At 45.9% G+C, this 19,816-nt stretch overlaps 1 long non-coding RNA gene across 1 annotated transcript; it reads left to right on the top strand.

The window, feature by feature from the left end:
- The first annotated feature begins 6,177 nt into the window (after positions 1-6,177).
- LOC308343739 lies at positions 6,178-19,575 on the top strand. Its single transcript, XR_013966899.1, has 3 exons — positions 6,178-6,301; positions 17,958-18,107; positions 18,930-19,575. It is a non-coding gene; the product is annotated as an uncharacterized lncRNA (long non-coding RNA).
- Positions 19,576-19,816: the final 241 nt, after the last annotated feature.

Consider the following 19,816-nt stretch of genomic DNA (forward strand, 5'->3'; position numbering starts at 1 on the left):
GAAATCTTCCTGACCTTAGCTTTGGCATCTGTTTCTTAAGGACGACACAGAATCAACAAGTGGAAGAGCAGGTACATGGGTAAATTGGTCACTGACACAATTGCCTTTCCTCGGGACTCCACACGTGCTCCCAGGCACCAGGCAGGAGCTGTACCACTCATTTCTTTCTACATCTCACTTAACAGTACCCATTACATTCTCCTATTTAAGGATGGGGTCTGTAGCTTCAGAGCCCTGCTTGGGGTCACCCAGCTACAAAGAGGCTGAGTGGGGGCCTGAAATGCTGTCTCTCTGCCATTGGACTCTGTGTTCCATGCACACGGCTCGCCCCTGGAACTCAGAGGTGCACAAAGCTCCACATCCAACCCCCAGGCCTGGAGACCTCACTGAATTCAAGGGGCAGTGGTGCCACCTCTGACTGGGGCTTGTCCTGGGTCTGTTGTCTGACAATGCTGTGCCTTGGCACTGAGAACTCTCCCAGTACCAGCCAGCCTTTTTCTGGGTAGGAGGAGATTTCTCCCTCGGTACGAAGGCTCACATAACCTCAGAGTTGAGAAGTCTCTTCTGAAACATCTGGATGCAACCTTCTTGTGAGGCTGGTCCCACAATGCTGGCAAGGCCCTGGGATCAAATCCTGCCTGTAACTCAATGTGGACCATGGAAAGGGGCAGTTTCTTAAAGCCTTGGTTTCCTTTTTCATCAAACCGAGACAGCATTTCTACCTTCCAAATGGAATTGTTAGTGGGATTGACTGACGTGATGGATGCTCTCAAAAGATACTCAGTAATCCTTAGCTTTACCTTCTAAAATTAGCCCACAGGAAGCACATTGCTAACATGGGCTCTGGGTCTCTGCCTTACTGTGTCCCTTCAGCCTGACAGTCCAGGCTCCCCTGACTCAGTTGTCCTTCCAGAAAGACTTCATCCCCTCCAGTATGGGATCCCATAACACTGGTGCTCATCCATCAGACCCAGGCCAGCCCTGGGAGAGGATGTCACCTGGAGCTTGTGTCCTGGACATGGACAATCGTCAGTGTGGAGACTGGCAGACTGGAGCCCCTGGAACTGTCACCTGTTTTTGGAACAAATATGGGGGTACCTTGTGATGGGGTTCTTTGTCCCCCAAGCAGGGAAATTAGCTACCCTCAGTTCCATCATGACTGTCCCACTTTTCCCCCACCATGTAATCATTGGTACATAGCATCTTGGCCTCCTTGGCTCCCTGGGTCCCAGAACCTTTTTGTGGTTGGAGTTGAAAGTATTTTATGGGTGCCATTTTTGTTTTTGATGGACTTATTGGTAGGAGGAAGCCTGGCCACTCCCTATAAGCCAACACAAAGCCTGCACCACGGACCAATATGGCAGCACCCGGCCTATGGCAGCCCTTCCCCTAGTGCACAGAGCTCTCCTTTCTCACTGAGTCCCACTCGCTAGTGTTTCTCTCTCTTCCTGCAGGGAGAGCCCCAAATGTTCTCTCTCTAAGGATATCTTCTGTGCCTGGTTATCTCCAGGTTATGGCAGAGAAGACAGGAATTTATGACGATGGTCTCTAATAGAGTGTCAGATCAAGTGGACTCCCACTTACCTGACTTGGAGGAGGAGAGGGGTCTCAGCAGGGAGCACATTCCCCTCTCTAAGACAAGCTTAACGAGGGATACCAAGGTTGATGTTGGCAGGGTCAGGGGGTCACAGCTAGAGCATCCTGAGGGGTGTGGATGAGTGGATGAGGTATGTCCAGTGTCAAAGCCCCTGGTTGAGGCTCTGTCCATCCTGAAGCTTCCATGAGCAGCCAATGTGCTTTGTAAAGGCCTGTCTTGCTCACACAAGTTCAAGTGGTTCTTGCTGTTGCCACTAAAACTACATCTGGATGAACACTTGTCTGTAACCAACTGACCTGCACTGTCTTTAGAGGTTCCTCCCAGAGAGGATGGTGTTCAGGCAGGAAGTACAGGGAGCAAGCTGAGAGGAGTGGCCTGGCCTGCACCCGTCTGATGGCCTGGAGCATGGTCTGGTTGTTCTAGTTAGCATCTGAGTTAAGGACCACGAGGGGCTGGGGTGACTGGAGAGTGTCACAAGACAGGGCATGAGTGAGGTGTGTTCCAGGACACAAGGCAGGAAGCTTGTAGGAGAGGACATATGAGAGGGGGTTGTGGGCAGAGTCTTCCCTTCTCTATGGTCACTCCCAATACCCCGATGGCATCACTGGTGGCTTGTCCACCTCATGATTTCAGGTCTCATCTATAGAATCTGGGATCCCTCCTTTCCAAAGCAAGGCTTCACCTTAATAAATAGAGCATAGAGGAGCCAGCAGCCAGTCCCCCCAAAATGTGGTTAACGTGTGTTCTAGTATTGGTGTTTATAGGAATCATTCCTAAGGAAACAGAGATTTATGGCACCGACATGCTTATCACTTACATTATGAGAGTCAAATGATTGGAAATGGCTTAGTTGTTCAACAGATGGGGCTGCTGAGTGCTGTCACGGTGAATGCCCAAGGGGACAGCAGCGACAGTGCCTGTCCACTTTTGGAGGCATCAGGGAGAACAAGACTGCAGCCCTGGACCATTCCCTGCCCCACTCTGTCACACACATGTGCATGCACATGCGCACAAACACACACACTACACTTACAGGGAAAGGCAGGGAAGACGGACACCGTGTGTTATGGGCGATTATTTCTTGGTAGAAGGAACATGCCTTCTCTTTTCATATTTAAATCATCATTTACTACATAAACATAGTCTAGACAAAACCTAAGGAACTACTTACTTCATTACCTACATGTTAGCAATAAATGATAATATTTAAGATATGATTTTAATATTTTATAATATGCCCATTAGAATAGTTTAAACATAGTCTATCCAGGAAAGTGAAAGAATTGAAAGTGGCTCATGGACCCAGACATTTCTCCTGTAGTTTCTGCTTTTCAAGGCATCCTTATGAAAGGGAACCCTATAACAGATAATGAAAATAGTTCATTGTGGGAATTCCCGTAATCTTTGTTCATTCAGGAACATTCCCATGTAATAAAATGTTATTTGTATATATTTTTTTAAAATGTGAAACACTCTTATGTTCTGCAGACAGACAGAGAAGGACATATTGTAGGATTCCAGGCACAGGAAAATCCATGACAAGGTAAAGTACGTACCGGAGACAGAGAGAAGAGCAGTGGTTGCAGGGACTGTGGTGAGGGAATGAGCAATGAGTGATTAGTAGCACAGGTGTCTCTGTGATGGAAATGATGTAGAAGTAAATGGTTGTGCCAAACTCTGAATATACCCATGAGATGTCGATATAACATTGAAAAGGCTCTGAGTAAGATTTTATGTAAACTCAAATTCTACTTTATTTATTTATTTGTTTTTAAATTTCATTTATTTATTTTGACAGAGAGAATTCACAAGTAGGCAGAGAGGCAGGCAGAGAGAGAGGGTGAAGCAGGCTCCCCACTGAGCAGAGAGCCCGATGTGGGGCCCGACCCCAGGACCCTGAGAACATGACTGAAGGCAGCTGAAGGCAGAGGCTTTAATGAGCTGAGCCACCCAGGCGCCCCAAATTCTACTTTTTTTAATGAAAAAAATCTATTAAGTCATTATACAGGTGTATATAAATCAGAAATATTACAAAGAAGGCAATGACAGGGGAGGGGAAGGCATTGTTTGGGGCTGCAGCCTGTACCAGCTGCTGCTCAGGGGATGAGGCTGGTTGCTCCGCTGAGGCAGCTGGTGATTCAGGCCATTCAGGAACTCCAGGAGCAGGGGCAGGACACTGCTGGACCTCCAGTTCAGGCAAAGACGCTGCTGGCTCTTCCATCTCAGGAGCGTGAATTAGAGCTCTGACTACCACCTCCACTGGCCCCAACAGCACAGGTGAAGTCACTGCTCTTCTTGACTGTTGAGCAACAGCAGCAGGGACTGGGTGGGCCAGCTCAGGCTCCAAAGATGCAGCGGGTGACAGAATGGTTGTTGGGACAGGTTCCTGAGGTGGATCAGGATCTTGCTCTGGTGCTGGTGCTGTAGCTCCAAGAAGAGAAAGTACCATCAGCATGATTGACTTCCCTTTTGTCTTATAAATAAAAGAAACCTTTCCCCCCACTCAATATGGTCTGCATTCAAGACCTAATCCTTGGAAAGTCTCCCCAACTGAAGCCCATGGGGACAGGGATCTGAGACTACTCACTCCTCTCAGACCAATAATTATCTACGGAGGCTTACTCAGTGTGGCCCACGCTCTCTCCTCCTCAGGCCCACATCAGTCACCCCCAGTCCTCCTCACCCCCAGCCTCTGGCTTCGTGAGCTCAAGGTGTTGCAGCTGTGAGAGCAGAAGGTGGGCACGATGCTCCAGGTCTGAGCCTGGCATATTGAGCCCCATAAATGCCAGCAGCATATTCAGGCTGAGAAATTCTGGAAACCAATATCCCAGGGAACCCCTGTGGGAACCTGAGCCCCTGGATTTCCAGCTCCTGTCAGAGACCAGTCCTAATCCTTCTCCACCTGTTATCTGTCAGCGCTGCCCAGGACAGGCCTGGTCACAGATGGCAGGCTGGCAAAAAGGCATTATGAGTAGGAGTCCTTGATCAATGGTGTGAGAATTTCTGTCCTTTTGAGGGTAACTGGACACACTCCTCGGTCTGTCTCCTTGCTCACTTGCCACTTGAATTCAACCGCATGTGCCCAGGGAGTGGTGGTGTCTGGCCTCACTGCATACACCACTTACTCTGCACACACCATTTACCCTAACTGCACACACCACTGCTCTGTAAATATCCAAATAAGGACGGAACAAAAGTACTCTGCCTCTATCCAGGCCTTCCCAGCACCCTCCCAATACCTCAAACTTTGCATCCTCTGCCCATGTGCTGCCTTATTCACTAGGTGCTATGAGTGGGTCTCCTTCCACTGACACTAATCTCCCACAGGTTGTAGGTTGTGTGGTCCCTGTCCTCTCACTTGGTCTCCTGAGCACCCTCTGAACACCCAGTGTCCAAGTTCTAACAGGCATCTGTGTGATGGTTCCTAAATCCTTAGTTCAGAGTCCTAGAATTGGGGTAGAGATAGGGCTGGGAGGGGGCAGGGATGGAGAATGACCCTCTTAGGGGTTGAAGCTGTCCTCCATCCCACTATGCTTTTCCACAGTGCTCAGACACCAACCACATCTCCCCAGGACACCTTCTCATTTTCCAGAAAAAGGTCTCAGACATTTACACTAAAGCAGGAATAACAGATGTGTGCATGAAGGTCCACCAGGCCCTCTAATTCACAGTACCTCATGACCCTGGTGGAGAGGGAAGGCCCTCCTTTATCAACTGAAGCTCACTCACACATTCCACTTCTCCTGAGCTCTGCTGACCTCATTATAGCTGAAGAAAATGCACCCATATCTAGAGGAGGCCAGGGGGCATCACATGAAATGTCTTGTGGATGCTACCACTCATCTTCTGAGCCCCGGCTCGTCTGCACCCCTGGGGTGCTGTCTGTTCTGTGTAGGGATCATATGAAGCTCCTATATAAACGTCTTCACTGAGTGGGATTCCTGAATGCTTGATGATAGAAATGGCACCGAGCCCATCACAGATATCTGAGTGGGCCTGTCTCCCTGCTCACACCCAAATATCCCTGCTCTGTATTCACCCAGACACAGACCCGAGATGGAGTCTCAGATCTCCCTTTCAATGGCAAAACATCCCAGCTCAAGACCATAGTATTGGTTAGGGATGAGGCAGAGGCTTCGTCATGAGGAGTGGGAGAATGCTCCAATAGTGTGACCACAGGCCCTTTAGCAGACTCCTCCAAAGGAGCAGGCACCCTGGTATACTTTCCCTACATGTCCCCACTGGTTCCCTATAATAACTCTGCCCCAGTTAGGACAAACTGAGGCTTGGGGAAGTTTGGAGACATGCCAAAGTCTCACAACCAGGCATTGGCCAAATCACACTTGGCAGTTAGGGGCAGGGTGCTCACCTTGCAAATAGGAGGTCCAGCATCCCTTGGGTGGTGGCAAAGGCTCGGTATGGAACCAGGAACAGGTAGAAAGAGTTTAGATCTCTTCTTAGGAAGGCAGGTGCCAGGTGTTCTATTTCTGTTTCCAGCGTGTTGGCCTGGTCGGTAAATAGCACAGAGGTCTCATTTCTATTTCTGGTTGAGCTATTTTTACCCTGAGCTGAATCAGAGGAGACATGAGTCAGTGCTATAGCCACCAGGAGAATTGGGTGTTGGAGGGCAGACTGAACCCCCAGATCTCAGTGACTTATGGCAAGAGGTGGCACAAGAGAGTCCACAGCTCTAAAAAGAAAAGGGTGAGTCGGTGTTTCATTGGGTTAATCATAAGGCTCTTGGTTTTGGATCAGTTCGTGTTCTTTATCCTGAGACTGAGCTCCTCATAGGACTGAGCACGTAGGGTGGTGTCTGCTTGAGGATTCTGTCTCTCCCTCTGCTTCTCCCCACTCTCTCCATGCCTCTCTCTCAAATCTGTCAATCAACCAATCAATTAATAGACCTTTAAGGAAAAAGAAAAAAGTTTCTTGGCATCCATATAAAGAATTGAAGTAAATGATGTCTGAAATGATAGTATCTCAGGCCACTTTGTGAGCTGAGTACTGATAGGACCACCCTGCATGAATGGCAGGAATCCTGTGATTTTTTTTATTTATTTCTTTTCAGTGTAACAGAATTCATTGTTTATGCACAACACCCAGTTCTCCATGCAATACGTGCCCTCTATAATACCCACTACCTGGCTCCCCCAAACTCCCACCCCCTGCCCCTTCAAAACCCTCAGGTTGTTTTTCAGAGTCCATAGTCTCTCATGGTTCATCTCCTCTTCCAGTTTCCCTCAACTTTCTTCTCTTCTCCATCTCCCTATGTCCTCCATGTTATTTGTTATGCTCCACAAATAAGTGAAACCATATGATCATAGACTCTCTCTGCTTGACTTATTTCACTCAACATAATCTCTTCCAGTCCCGTCCATGTTGCTACAAAAGTTGGCTATTCATCCTTTCTGATGGAGGCATAATACTCCATAGTATATATGGGCCACATCTTCCTTATCCATTCGTCCGTTGAAGGGCATCTTGGTTCTTTCCACAGCTTGGCGACCGTGGCCATTGCTGCTATAAACACTGGGGTACAGATGGCCCTTCTTTTCACTACATCTGTATCTTTGGGGTAAATACCCAGTAGTGCAATTGCAGCGTCATAGGGAAGCTCTATTTTTAATTTCTTGAGAAATCTCCACACTGTTCTCCAAAGTGGCTGCACCAACTTGCATTCCCACCAACAGTGTAAGAGGGTTCCCCTTTCTCCACATCCTCTCCAACACACGTTGTTTCCTGTCTTGCTAATTTTGGCCATTCTAACTGGTGTAAGATGGTATCTCAATGTGGTTTGAATTTGAATCTCCCTAATGGCTAGTGATGATGAACATTTTTTCATGTGTCTGATAGCCATTTGTATGTCTTCATTGGAGAAGTGTCTGTTCATGTCTTCTGCCCATTTTTTGACATGATTATCTGTTTTGTGTGTGTGTTGAGTTTGAGAAGTTCTTTATAGATTCTGGATATCAGCCTTTTGTCTGTACTGCTTTTTTACAAATATCTTCTCCCATTCCGTGGGTTGCTTTTTTGTTTTATTGACTGCTTCCTTTGCTGTGCAGAAGCTTTTGATCTTGTTGAAGTCCCAAAAGTTCATTTCCACTTTGCATTTGGAGACATATCTTGAAAGAAGTTGCTGTGACTGTTATCAAAGAGGTTACTTCCTATGATTTCCTCTATGATTCTGATGGCTTCCTGCCTCACGTTGAGGTCTTTTATCCATTTTGAGATTATCTTTGTGGATAGTGTAAGAGAATAGACGAGTGTCATTCTTCTACATATAGCTGTCCAATTTTCCCAGCACCATTTATTGAAGAGACTGTCTTTTTTCCACTGGATATTTTTTCCTGCTTTGTCGAAGGTTATTTGACAATAGAGCTCAGGGTCCCTAAATGGGCTCACTACTGTGTTCCACTGGTCTATGTGTCTGTTTTTATGCCAGTACCATGCTGTCTTGGTATCTTGGTAATCACAGCTTTGTAGTAAAGCTTGAAATCAGGTAACACGATGCCACCAGTTTTGTTTTTCTTTTTCACCATTTCCTTAGCAATTCAGGGTCTCTTCTGATTCTATACAAATTTTAGGATTATTTGCTCCATCGCTTCTCGGCCTTTTGGCTAAGATCAAGTGTAGGATTATTTGCTCCAGCTGTTTGAAAAATATTGGTGGAATTTTGATCAGAATTGCATTAAAAGTATAGATTGCTCTAGGCAGTATAGACATTTTAAAAATGTTTATTCTTCTGATCCAATAGCATGGAACGGTCTTCCATCTTTTTGTGTCTTCTTCAATTCCTTTCGTGAGTGTTCTGTAGTTCCTCGAGTACAGATCATTTACCTCTTTGGTTAGGTTTATTCCCAGGAATCTTATGGTTCTTGGTGCTATAATAAATGGAATCGATTCTCTAATTTCCCTTTGTGCATTTTCATTGTCATTTTATAGGAAAGCAACTGATTTCTGTACATTGACTTTGTACCCTGCCACATTACTGAATTGCTATATGAGTTCTAGTAGTTTGGGGATGGAGTTTTTTGGGTTTTCCATATAAAGTATCATATCATCTGCGAAGAGAGAGAATTTGACTTCTTTATTACCAATTTGGATACCTTTTATTTCTCTTTGCTGTCTGATTGCTGTTGCTAGGACTTCTAATAGTATGTTGAAGAAAAGTGGTGAGAGTTGGCATCCTTGTCATGTTCCTGATCTCAACGGGAAGGCTGTCAGCTTTTTCCCATTGAGGATGTTATTGGCTGTGGGTCTTTCATAGAGAGATTTGATGGAGTTCAGGAATGTGCCTTCTATCCCTATACTTTGAAGTGTTTAAATTAGGAACGGATGCTGGATTTTGTTAAATGCTTTTTCTGCATCAATTGAGAGGACCATGTGGTTCTTCTCTCTTCTCTTTTCTTGATTTGTTCTATCACAATGATTGATTTGGAATGTTGAACCACCATTGCACCCAGGGATGAATCCCACCTGGTCATGATGGATAATCTTTTTAATGTGCTGTTGGATCCTGTTTGCTAGGATCTTGTTGAGAATCTTAGCATCCATATTCATCAGTGATATTGGTCTGAAATTCTCCTTTTTGGTGGTGTCTTTGCCTGGTTTGGGGATCAAGGTAAGGCTGGCTTCATAAAAGGAGTCTGGAAGTCTTCCTTCTGCTTCAATTTTTTGAAACAGCTTCAGGAGAATAGGTGTTATTTCTCCTTTGAAAGTTTGGTAGAATTCCACAGAGAATCTGTCAGGTCCTGGGCTCTTGTTTTTTGGGCGGCTTTTGATCACTGCTTCAATCTCGTTACTAGATATTGGTCTATTCAGGGTGTCAATTTCTTCCTGGTTCAATTTTGGGAGTTTATAGTTTTCCAGGAATGCATCCATTTCATCTAGGTTGCTTAACTTATTGGCATATAACTGTTGATAATAACTTCTGATGATTGTTTCTATTTCCCTGGTGTTAGTTGTGATCTCTCCCTTTTCATTCATAATTTTATTGATTTGGGCTTTCTCTCTGTTCTTTTGGATTAGTGTGGCCAGTGGTTTATCTATCTTATTGATTCTTTCAGAAAACCAGCTTCTAGTTTCATTGATACGTTCTACTGTATCTCTGGTTTCTACCTCATTGATCTCTGCTCTAATCTTGATTATTTCCCTTCTTGTGTGTTTTTGGTTTTGATTCACCAGTTCTTTAAGTCGTAGAGACAGCTGGTGTATTCTGGATTTTTCAATTCTTTTTGAGGGAGGCTTGGATGGCTATGTATTTCCCCCATAGTACCGCCTTTGCTGTATCCCATAGATTTTGGAGTGAAGTGTCTCTATTCTCATTGGTTTCCATGAATTGTTTAAGTTCTTCTTTGATCTCCTGGTTGATCCAAGCATTCTTAAGTAATGTGATCTTTAGCTTCCAGGTGTTTGAGTTCCTTCTGAACTTTTCCTTGGGATTGAGTTCCAGTTTCAAAGCATTGTGATCTGAGAATATGCAGAGAATAATTTCAGTATTCTATTATCGGTTGAGCCCTGATTTGTGACCCAGTATGTGGTCTATTCTGGAGGTTCCATGTGCACTTGAGAGCATGAGCATTCTGTTGTTTTAGGGTGGAATGTTCTGTGTGTGTGTGTGTGTGTGTGTGTGTGTGTGTGTGTGATATATTTCATCTTTTCCATTGTGTCATTCAATGCTATTGTTTCTTTATTGATTTTCTGCTTGGATGATCTATTACTGAAAGAGGTGTGTTAAGATCTCCTACTATTAATGTATTCATATCAATATGACTCTTTATCTTGGTTAATAGTTTTCTTATGTAATTGGCTGTTCCCATATTGGGGGCATAGTTTTTTACAATTGTTAGATCATCTTGGTGGATAGTCCCTTTAAAAATTACATAGTGTCTTTCTGTATCACTGACTATAGTCTTTAGTATAAAATCTAATTTATCTGACATGAGAATCACTACCCCAGCCTTCTTCTGAGGCCCATTGGCATGAAAGATGTTTCTCCATCCCTTCACTTTCAGTCTGGATGTATCTTTAGGTTCGGAATGAGTCTCTTTTAGATAACATATGGATGGTCCTGTCGTTTTATCCAATCGGCAACCCTCTGTCATTTTATGGGCACATTTAGGCCATTCACGTTGAGAGTGATTATTGAGAGATACGTTTTTATTGACATCGTGTTACCTTTGAAGTCATTGTTTCTATAGATTGTCTCCATATATTTCTGTTCAATGATATTCTTAGGATTTTTCTTCTTTTATAGAACCCCCCTTAATATTTCTTGTAGTGTCAGCTTGGTGGTCGCATACTCTTTTAAGCCTTGCTGTTCTTGGAAATTCTTTCTCTCTCCATCCATTTTGAATGTCTTGCTGGATAAAGTATTCTTGGCCGCATGTTCTTCTCATTTAGTGCCCTGAATATATCTTGCCAGCCCTTTCTGGCTTGCCAGGTTTCTGTGGACAGATCTGACATTATTCTGATGGGCTTTCCTCTGTACGTAAGGATCTTCTCTGTCCTAGCTGCTTTCAGGAGAGCCTGTCTACAACTATGATTCCTCATTCTTACTATCAGGTGTCTTGAGGACTTTTGAGATTCTATAATCTCGGGTGGAGACCGTTTTGCCTCTAGTACATGAACGCTGGTTCCATTCACGAGATTGGGAAAATTTTCATGGAGAATTTGTTCCATTATATCTTCTAGACTTCTTTCTTTCTCCTCCCCTTCAGGGATTCCAATAATTCTGACGTTGGAACGTCTCATGGCATCATTTATTTCCCTGATTCTGTTTTTTTGTGGCTTCTAAGCTGTTTGTTCCAGGCTTCCTCCTGATCCTTTCTCTCTATCTGTTTGTCCTCCAGATCACTAATTCTCTCTTCTGTCTCAGTTACCCCAGCTTTGAGAGAATTTAGATTAGATTGGAACTGATTGAGAACTTTGTGAACATCATCACTGATGGCTTTCAGTTCTGCACTAACATTGTGAACGTCTTCCCTGGTGGCTTTCAGTTCTGCCCTTATCAATTCCATTTTGTCATCCATGGCTTTCTCTAAACTAGCTACTGCCTGGATAATTGTTAGCCTGAATTCCCTTTCTGACATATTGTCTATGTCGATAGCCATTAGCTCTGTTGCAGAAGGCCCAGCCTCTGAATTTTTCTTCTGTTGGCATTCCTCCTCCTAGTCATTTTGGTGAGAGATGGTTGAATGGATGTAGCTGGATAAATCAACCGTAGTGCCGTCGAGGTGCACCCTGGAATGCTTCTGAGCAATCAAGAGTCCCCACCCATATGAAAGAAAAAAGAAATAAAGAAAAAAGAAAAAAAAGAGAGGGGGGGAAGAAAGATAAAATAAAAGAGAAGTCTCAGCTCAAATGGGCCCCAAGGTAATATTTATGAAGTATACAAACAAAAACAGACAAGCAAATAGGCTAATAAAAGTTGATGACAAGAGAAATATATATATTATATGCAAAACAAAGCAAAAAAGAACCTCATCAAAAAGAATTTGAAGTATAATATTTATATACTACCAGGACAAACACAAATGCACAGAAACACTGGCAGAAGAAAAAGATGGGAGAGTGGCTATAAATTCTGAGTGTGGGTAAGGAAGTTTATTTTCATTCTTCCTGGATGTATCTTAATATCCTTGTTAAAGGATTGAACTTTCCTAAGATAAAGGGGGATTAAAAATTGGTTTACCTATAGGGGTAGCATTGATTCGGGAAAGGGGATTACCTTGAAGTTTAACTCTATGTGAATATTAAAAAATAAAAATTAAAAAAAACTAAAATAAAATAAAATTTAAAGAAATTTAAAAAAATAGAAAAGGAAAAGAAAAACATGGGTATATGTATCAAAAAGTTCAAGTTTAAAGGTTATTATGGATTTTGATGTACTGGACCTCTCACTGTGATGGTAAATAGGTTAAAAATTATGTATAAAAAAATGAACCAGAATAGTGGGTACAAATTAAAAATAAAAGTTGTATCTATGAAGTAGTGGTGGTTGTTCTCTTGCCCTTTTTTTTTTTTTTCCGGTAGGCTTTCTGGACAAGGGCCTGCCGTGTTGGTTTTCAGGCAGTGTTTCCTGAGTTAAGTCCTCCAGCCCCCCTCAAGGGTGTGGACTCTGAGGAAACCGGTTTTTCAGGCTTTTGTTCTCTGGAGGTTTTTGGTTTGTTTGTTCATTTGTTTTCTCTCGCCTTGACAGCTTTTGATGGTTTTTAGAGGTTCAGAGGAAAGCAAACTGCACCCAGACCTCCCTCTCAGAGAGAGAATCCTCAGTCTGTTCCCCTCTGGGTGCTACAGAGCACAGAAATTCCACCTTGGCCGCTGGCAGAGCACGTTCCCAGTCGCGGTCCCTGTGGACGCAGGAACTCCTGCTTGTACCCAAAACCAGACAGCAGCGTCTGTCTGGGTAGCTCCAGACCATCAGAGAGGTCCCAAGCAGTGATAGCACACTGAGATTTGCCCACTGGCCTGGGCTAGTGGTGCTCAGACTTTCCAGGTCTGAAAGCACCGGGTTGGGGCCTGCACTGTGGGGCGGGACTCAGACTCATAGCACTGCGTGCAGAATGCAAAAAGGCTGTGGTCCTACTGGCTGTCGAGGCTCCCAGCCCCTCATGGGACCAGAACCCCACATGCTCTCAGGCGTGCTGGCGGATCAGGGACCAAGACCTGGTGTCCCCTCCGCACTCTTTCTGGCTCAGCGCCAGGGGTGGCTGTCCTTGGTCTGGGGACTTAAGCCCCTGTCCCTAACTGCCCCGATTCTCACAATTTTCCCCCACGATCCTTTGCTCTTTTTGAGTGCTTTCAACCAGACTCCAAGTTAATGCTTGTCCCCAGTCGCAGGCCACTCTCCTATTGGGGTATTACCTTCCAAAGGTCGCTTCTGGTGGTTCCCTCCCACTTTTGTTTATTTTCCAACATCAGTCCAAGGTTCCTATTCTGCTTTACCTGCCCACTGGTCTCTTCTGCCCCCGTAGAGATCCAGACATGTATAATTCAAATCTCAGGCTGATTTCATGGGTGATCGGAGTTCTTTAGTAGGTAATCTGCTCACTAGGGTACAGGTTGAAATGGCGCCTCCTCCTAGTCCTCCACCATCTTGCCAATCCTGTGATTTCTGATAACATATCCCATTCTTGAGACTGGAACATAGAGGTATTTCAGGTGAGGGGTCCTAGGATATTAGGGTGTGAAGGATATAGGATGAAGCACTGTGCATTGGCAACAGAAGGGGATCACATCAAAGTCCTGCATCAGTAAAGGCTCACTGGCGGTGATAAATGACTGGCCTTCTGGGATGGTGTGTAACGCAATGAGACCCCTTATCCTGGCCCTGGAGGGACCCCAATAATGTGTTCCTTCAAAACAAAAGGGCAGAGCAAGAGACATAGTACCATGGGCTAAAGGTCCCTGTGGATAAAACTCCCAACTCACCATGATCATTTGCAAGACTTGCAGAACTTGGGGAAGAACTGTTGGGCCAATGGGGACACCTGAGAGCACGAGATAGGAAAATGCATAGTCCAGTGCAAAATGACTCTAGATAAATGAGATGAGACATGGTTTAAAGTTGCTTTAATGATATTCTTATAAATATGTGGACAATGACTCTGCTTCTGTCCAAAGCGTGGGCAGGACCATGAGGGCTAGTTTGGGAAAGAGATGGGAGGGAGATGCATGTGATTACTGGACTCTAGGAGCCCAGGCTGGCTTCTAGGAAATGAGGCCCTTTGTGCTGCATTGGCATCCTGGGAGTGGGATCTCCCAACACCTGCACTCACCTCGAGCCAGTGATGGATTCTGTTGGCAGTGTGGGGCAGCTTCTTGGCCTTCAAGGAGGTAGAGCAGGGGAGCTCATCATTCAGCTCCTGCCCCTCTCCTTTGTAGATCTCTGTAAAGACAGCACCCAGCAGCCAGGCATGAGGCCTCAGAGCCCTGTCTGGATGCCTTTGGTGGTCTTCAGACCAAGGGCACTCCATTACAGACACACCACACCCCAGTATGCACACACCTCCATCAAGGAGATAAATGTGACACAGCTTCAGGATCTTGTACAGGCTCTGGCACATGTAAGATGCACCTCAGGGATCCTCTCTCCACCCTGCCCACAGTGACATTGGTGTGAACAAGAGGGGATCACCAGGCTATCCACTGTGCTCAACGTACTATAGCTCATGGTCAGGAAACCCCACATATTCCTTGTTAGGTTCCGTGATCAAAGGAGCGAGACTGATACAAAGTGTAGGTCAAGCAAAGCTTTATTTCACACCAAGCATTGAGAATCAAACTGATTGTTAGGGGCCATCTCTTACGAAGAGACGATGATGATGACCCCGACAAGGCCAGTTCCAAGAAGGCCGCTCCAGACAAGGCCAGTCTGGATGAGGCCGCTCCAACAAGGCTGCTCCCCAGACAAGGCCACTCCCCAGACGAGGCCACTCTGGACAAGGCTGCTCCCTGGACAGGCTGCTCCCCGGACAAGGCCACTCCCGACGAGGAAGAGGGGATGATGACTACGAGGACGACAGCCCCAATGATGCAGTCTCTGCTCCCCATGATGCTGCTCCCGATGAGGCCACTGCCGACGAGGCCACTCCCCAGACAGGGCCACTACCCGGAATGAGGCTGCTCTGGCGAGGCCGCTCCCCAGATGGGGCCGCTGCTCTGGCGAGGCCACTCCAACGAGGCCGCTCTCCAGACGAGGCTGCTCTGGCAAATCCACTCCCCAGACAAGGCCACTCCCCAGAAGGAGGCTGCTCTGGCAAGGCCACTCCCCAGACGAGGCCGCTCCCAACGACTCTAACAGTTCTTACTGCTCTGGCGGTCTTACTACTCCTACTAGCCTCGCAAACCAACTTTTATAGAGGCACTTTTAGCCGGGCTATACACAGGTAGCCAATGAGATTGCAATACACAGAGAAAACTGCTAGGTTACACACGGGCGGCCAATTGAATTTCAATTTACCCTAGTAGATATATGCGTGCCCCTCTGATTGTATGTCTTCACTTGGCCTGACCTGCCCTTGTATCTAGGCTTTGCAAGGAAGTTCTGGGAGGGGCAGGGTCAATCTAAGTTCACTGCAACAATATGGCTCCCTCTGATTAAGTAGGCCCTTACATTCCTCTTTCCCTAAAACTCAAGAGGAAGGGATGGAGCTGCCCTTGGATGGTTCATAAAGGTGTACATTGCCTAGTCTGCTCAGTATTAAGTACCTTATGGCACCTCCTGCCAAATGCCCTAAGGTAATGGGGGCGAGATTTTGGGCCAATGTCTGCAGCATGTGAAAAGACCAATTCCCTGGGGTTTCTGGAAGACAGACCTCTGGAAAGTAGGCAAGCAGCAAGAGAATATCTTGCCATGTCAGATTTGTCTAGCCAAGTAACCCTGATATGGACTACACTAGAATGTGGGTGCCTGGTTGCAGGGGTTCCAAGTTCTGTTGCGGTCTGTGGTCAAGGAAGTGACATCACTGCCTGGGATCCCCTACCGCAGGCCATTCCTGGTTTGACACCTAAGCAAACAGTGCTCTGGTTTGCCATCTCCTCATCCCTTTTCTGCATGCAAGGCCACATCTGTACACAGTGACACCAAGACACCCCTCTCCACAGGGCCCCAGGGAAGATCTGGGTGCAGCCAGGGCCCCAGCTTCGAAACACATCTGGTTTCAGACATAACTCTCTATACTTACCTGTTTTTGACCCTAGATAAGCTATTGTGCCTGACAGGGATGGTCTTTTCTGTAAAATATGGATGAGTTTAGCATGTCCTTCTACCAGGTATCCACAGCCATAGGTTGGATAATATCTATGATGTTAGAGGAGTAGTGTCACATGTAGGAAATACGTCCAGCCAAATTTCCTTCCTCCTATCAACGTCTTTGAATCTGCTACTAGTCAGATTCCACCCATAGTCCCTACTGGTTTGTGTGTTTTTGTGTGCACATGCACACTTGCTTCTGTGTGCACAAATGTGTTCATCAGTGCTGACCTTCTAGAGTCCCAGAAGATGACAGCCACACCTACAACAGGTGGGTAATAGCTTCACAAGATCTTAGACTTCTAATTTTCAATGGAAACCCTAAAGAAGGGACTGGAGCCTTGGCCATTTATGGTCAGAACGCACCCTTACCCTTAGAGACTGCCTGTCCTGAGATGCAAGCCATTACCTCCTTTCCAAAAGGTGTGATGTACATAGGGGTCCATTCAGTTGTTGCCATAACCTAGGGTCCCTCTCAGACAAGAACATGGGGAGATGTCCCTTTTCTAGGATATCAATGGTCACCCTCAGCCTAATACCATTTCCATATCTATAGCCACTCCCTTCTAGACAACCTTTTCCAGAGCCCTCAGCGAATGGCTAGGTGCACCAGAACTTCACCTTTGAGGATACACAAAGAGCTGATCTCATGCCTGGTAAGCCTTCCTACCTGTCTGATTCTGGGCAAGGCACTGACCCTGTAGGGATCATCACCTTCTCCCCTCAGGGGCTCCATTGGTGCCCCAACTCCTCTGTGTACATCCTTGTGTAACCCCCTCCTCTGAATGTGGTCTGGATATAGTGATTCAATTCTGTTCGACAGAACATGGGAACATGACCCAAAGACCTTGCTGAGATTTGGATATAAAAGCTCATTGCCCAGCCCCATTTTGAATCTGACCCATGTTCTCTCTGAGATCCTCAGACTGGAGTGCAAGCCCCTAGGTTGAACCATGACACAGACATATATATGCTTGTGGCCTAGCACTGTGGGTCAACAACAGACAGAAGAACTCGGGTTTTTGAGATGGGCTGTATCTGGCCAATGGCCCTAAGTGATCTCACGTTCTCACTGAAGCAGGTTCTACCTTTTTGTTGTCAACAGCCACAACCTAATGAGAGACGCTGGAAGGAGACCCCGGCTAAGCACTGCTGGATTCCTGATCCCCTGAGGCCGGGAGACAGTGTTTGTGGTTTCGGCCACTGAGTGTGTGGAAATGCAGTCACACAGCACTGGGAGAAGGGCACTGATACTGTCGAACTGCCCCTGGCCTGGGCCCTCCTACGATCCCTCTCTGCTCTCTTCCTCAGCCTCCTCTAGACACCCTGGCCTCCTTTCTAACCTCCACTCTGGGAACATCGAAATCTGCCTCCAATCGTCTGCTCCATGGTGTCCTCTGCCAGGCTGAATACACTCAGATTTGTGCAGGGTTGTCTCCTTCTTTTCCTGCCACAGGAATTCTCAGTGTCATCTCAGGATAGCCTTGGCATACCCCTCACCTGGTGGAGCTCAGGACTTAGATGTAGTCCTTTGCTCTTTTCCTGTGGAGCAATTGCTCTTTTCAATCTCATTTTTGTTTCTTGTTTGCCCATCTTCTCCTCTAGACCCTGAGCTCATAGAAGGAGAACCTGCTTGACTGATAAGCACTGGTACCATCTGAGTGTGCAGTGCCAAGTGACTGAATGAACGGGAGACAGGATCCATCCCAACACTGACCAGCCCCATCGCTTGAGCCTCATCGATTTTGGTAATCTGTAAGTTCTTTAGTTTGGTTTTGGTTTTTTAGTTAACTCTGCCTGATGTGGTGCTCAATCTCATGATCCAGAGATCAAGTATCCTACTGACTGAGGAAGCCAGGTACCTCTTTGGTCGTTTTTAAAGGTTTTTAGCTGATAACTCTTGAAGTTCACTTGGTGATTTCAACATGTTTTAGGTATACTACATTATGCTAAATTACCAGGTAACTCCCTACATTTTGGTAGCATGTCACCACAGATTTTCCCCAATGACAGTGCTGAGCGGCTCTTCAGATTAGGAGACTGAAATCCTTTATGTGGTCTTTCAGGAATGCAGATTCCCCCCACCATGGGCCTTCTTACTCCCTGGGTTGTCATGCACCTCTGACGCCATCAGCACAAGAGAAAAGATGACAAAGAAATACACAAAGGAGGGTGTTTCCAGCCAGGTCTTGAAGGCCTAAGTGTACACTTTTGTGCTCAATCTTTTATTTATTTTTTCAGGGTTTTCTTTATTAGAGGGTAAAGAGCACAAGCAGGTGGGGAGGGGCAGAAGGAGGAGAACCAGCACAATGCTGAGGTGAGGAGGACAGGGTGTGGCTGATATAGACTGGTGGAGGAGACAGCTTAGGCTACACAGAGCGAGTCTCCATCAACTGGGAGTCCAGGAGTAATGAGGACTCTCAGATCCCAGTGCCATTCACCTGCCATCAGGGGAGACCTTCCAGGGATTGCTTCATGGAGTCAGAGAACATTGAGAGTTGGGAAATTTTTCCTTTATTTAGGAGGGACATGAAAATTCAATATTGGTGATGATAATTTCTCTTCTTGGACCTGCAGCACCAGCCCGAGAAGAAGATCCTGAACACCCTCAAGAGCAACCTCTAGCTCTCACTGTGGTGCCTGCGGCAGCTTCAGAGCTCAATTGGCATGGGTGGGAATAAGTTGTGCTTGTGATATGACTGTGGATACAGCAGAGGGGCGGCACCTTACTGAAGGAGCCTACTGCAACGTTTTTATTGACAATGAAGTGCTTGATTGAAACACATAGGAGTTGACTACTATGGGGGACATTGATGGCTTTAAACTTTTCAAGTGGTGAAGTGGGGTGGAATCCCAGATGTGACAGCATGACCTCATGATCCCAGGGGTCAGAAGATGAACAGGTGGGGACAGAATACTTCAGAATTCCCAGATATCACTTAGAGAAAAATGGCTGAAAACCATAAAGCTAGGTCATGGCTTTCTGCTCTGTGTTGCCCTATACTCTGAATCACAGCATGATTGGGTGTCCACTTTCCTGAGAGGGGTCCAGCAAAAAACAGAAGCGTGACAAGACTTCCAACACCCTGGAGGTATGGTGGGACCTGGATCAGGTCCCACATCAGGTGCCCAGCTCCATGAAGAGTCTGCTTCTCTCTCTGACCTTCTCCCATCTCATTCTCTCTCTCACTCTCTCTCTCTCAAATAAATAAATAAAATCTTTAATAACAAAAAAAAACTGAAGTTAGAACTCAGTTCCATGCCTGAGTTAAAAATGCTTTGTCACTGGGAGCATGAAGACAGAGTTCTGACAGAAGCTGAGGAGTTAAGACTGGTGGATTTTTTTTCCTCTGATGGCGCACTGCAGAGCTGGGGTGCAAATTTTCAGCTCCTATGTAGAGAGCAGGGTGCAGTGATAGTCAGCTCATCCATTAGTGCTGCAAGACTTCAGGGAGTAAAACAGT

The sequence above is a fragment of the Martes martes genome (assembly GCF_963455335.1).
Source record: "Martes martes genome assembly, chromosome: 5".
Classification (NCBI taxonomy): Eukaryota; Metazoa; Chordata; class Mammalia; order Carnivora; family Mustelidae; genus Martes; species Martes martes.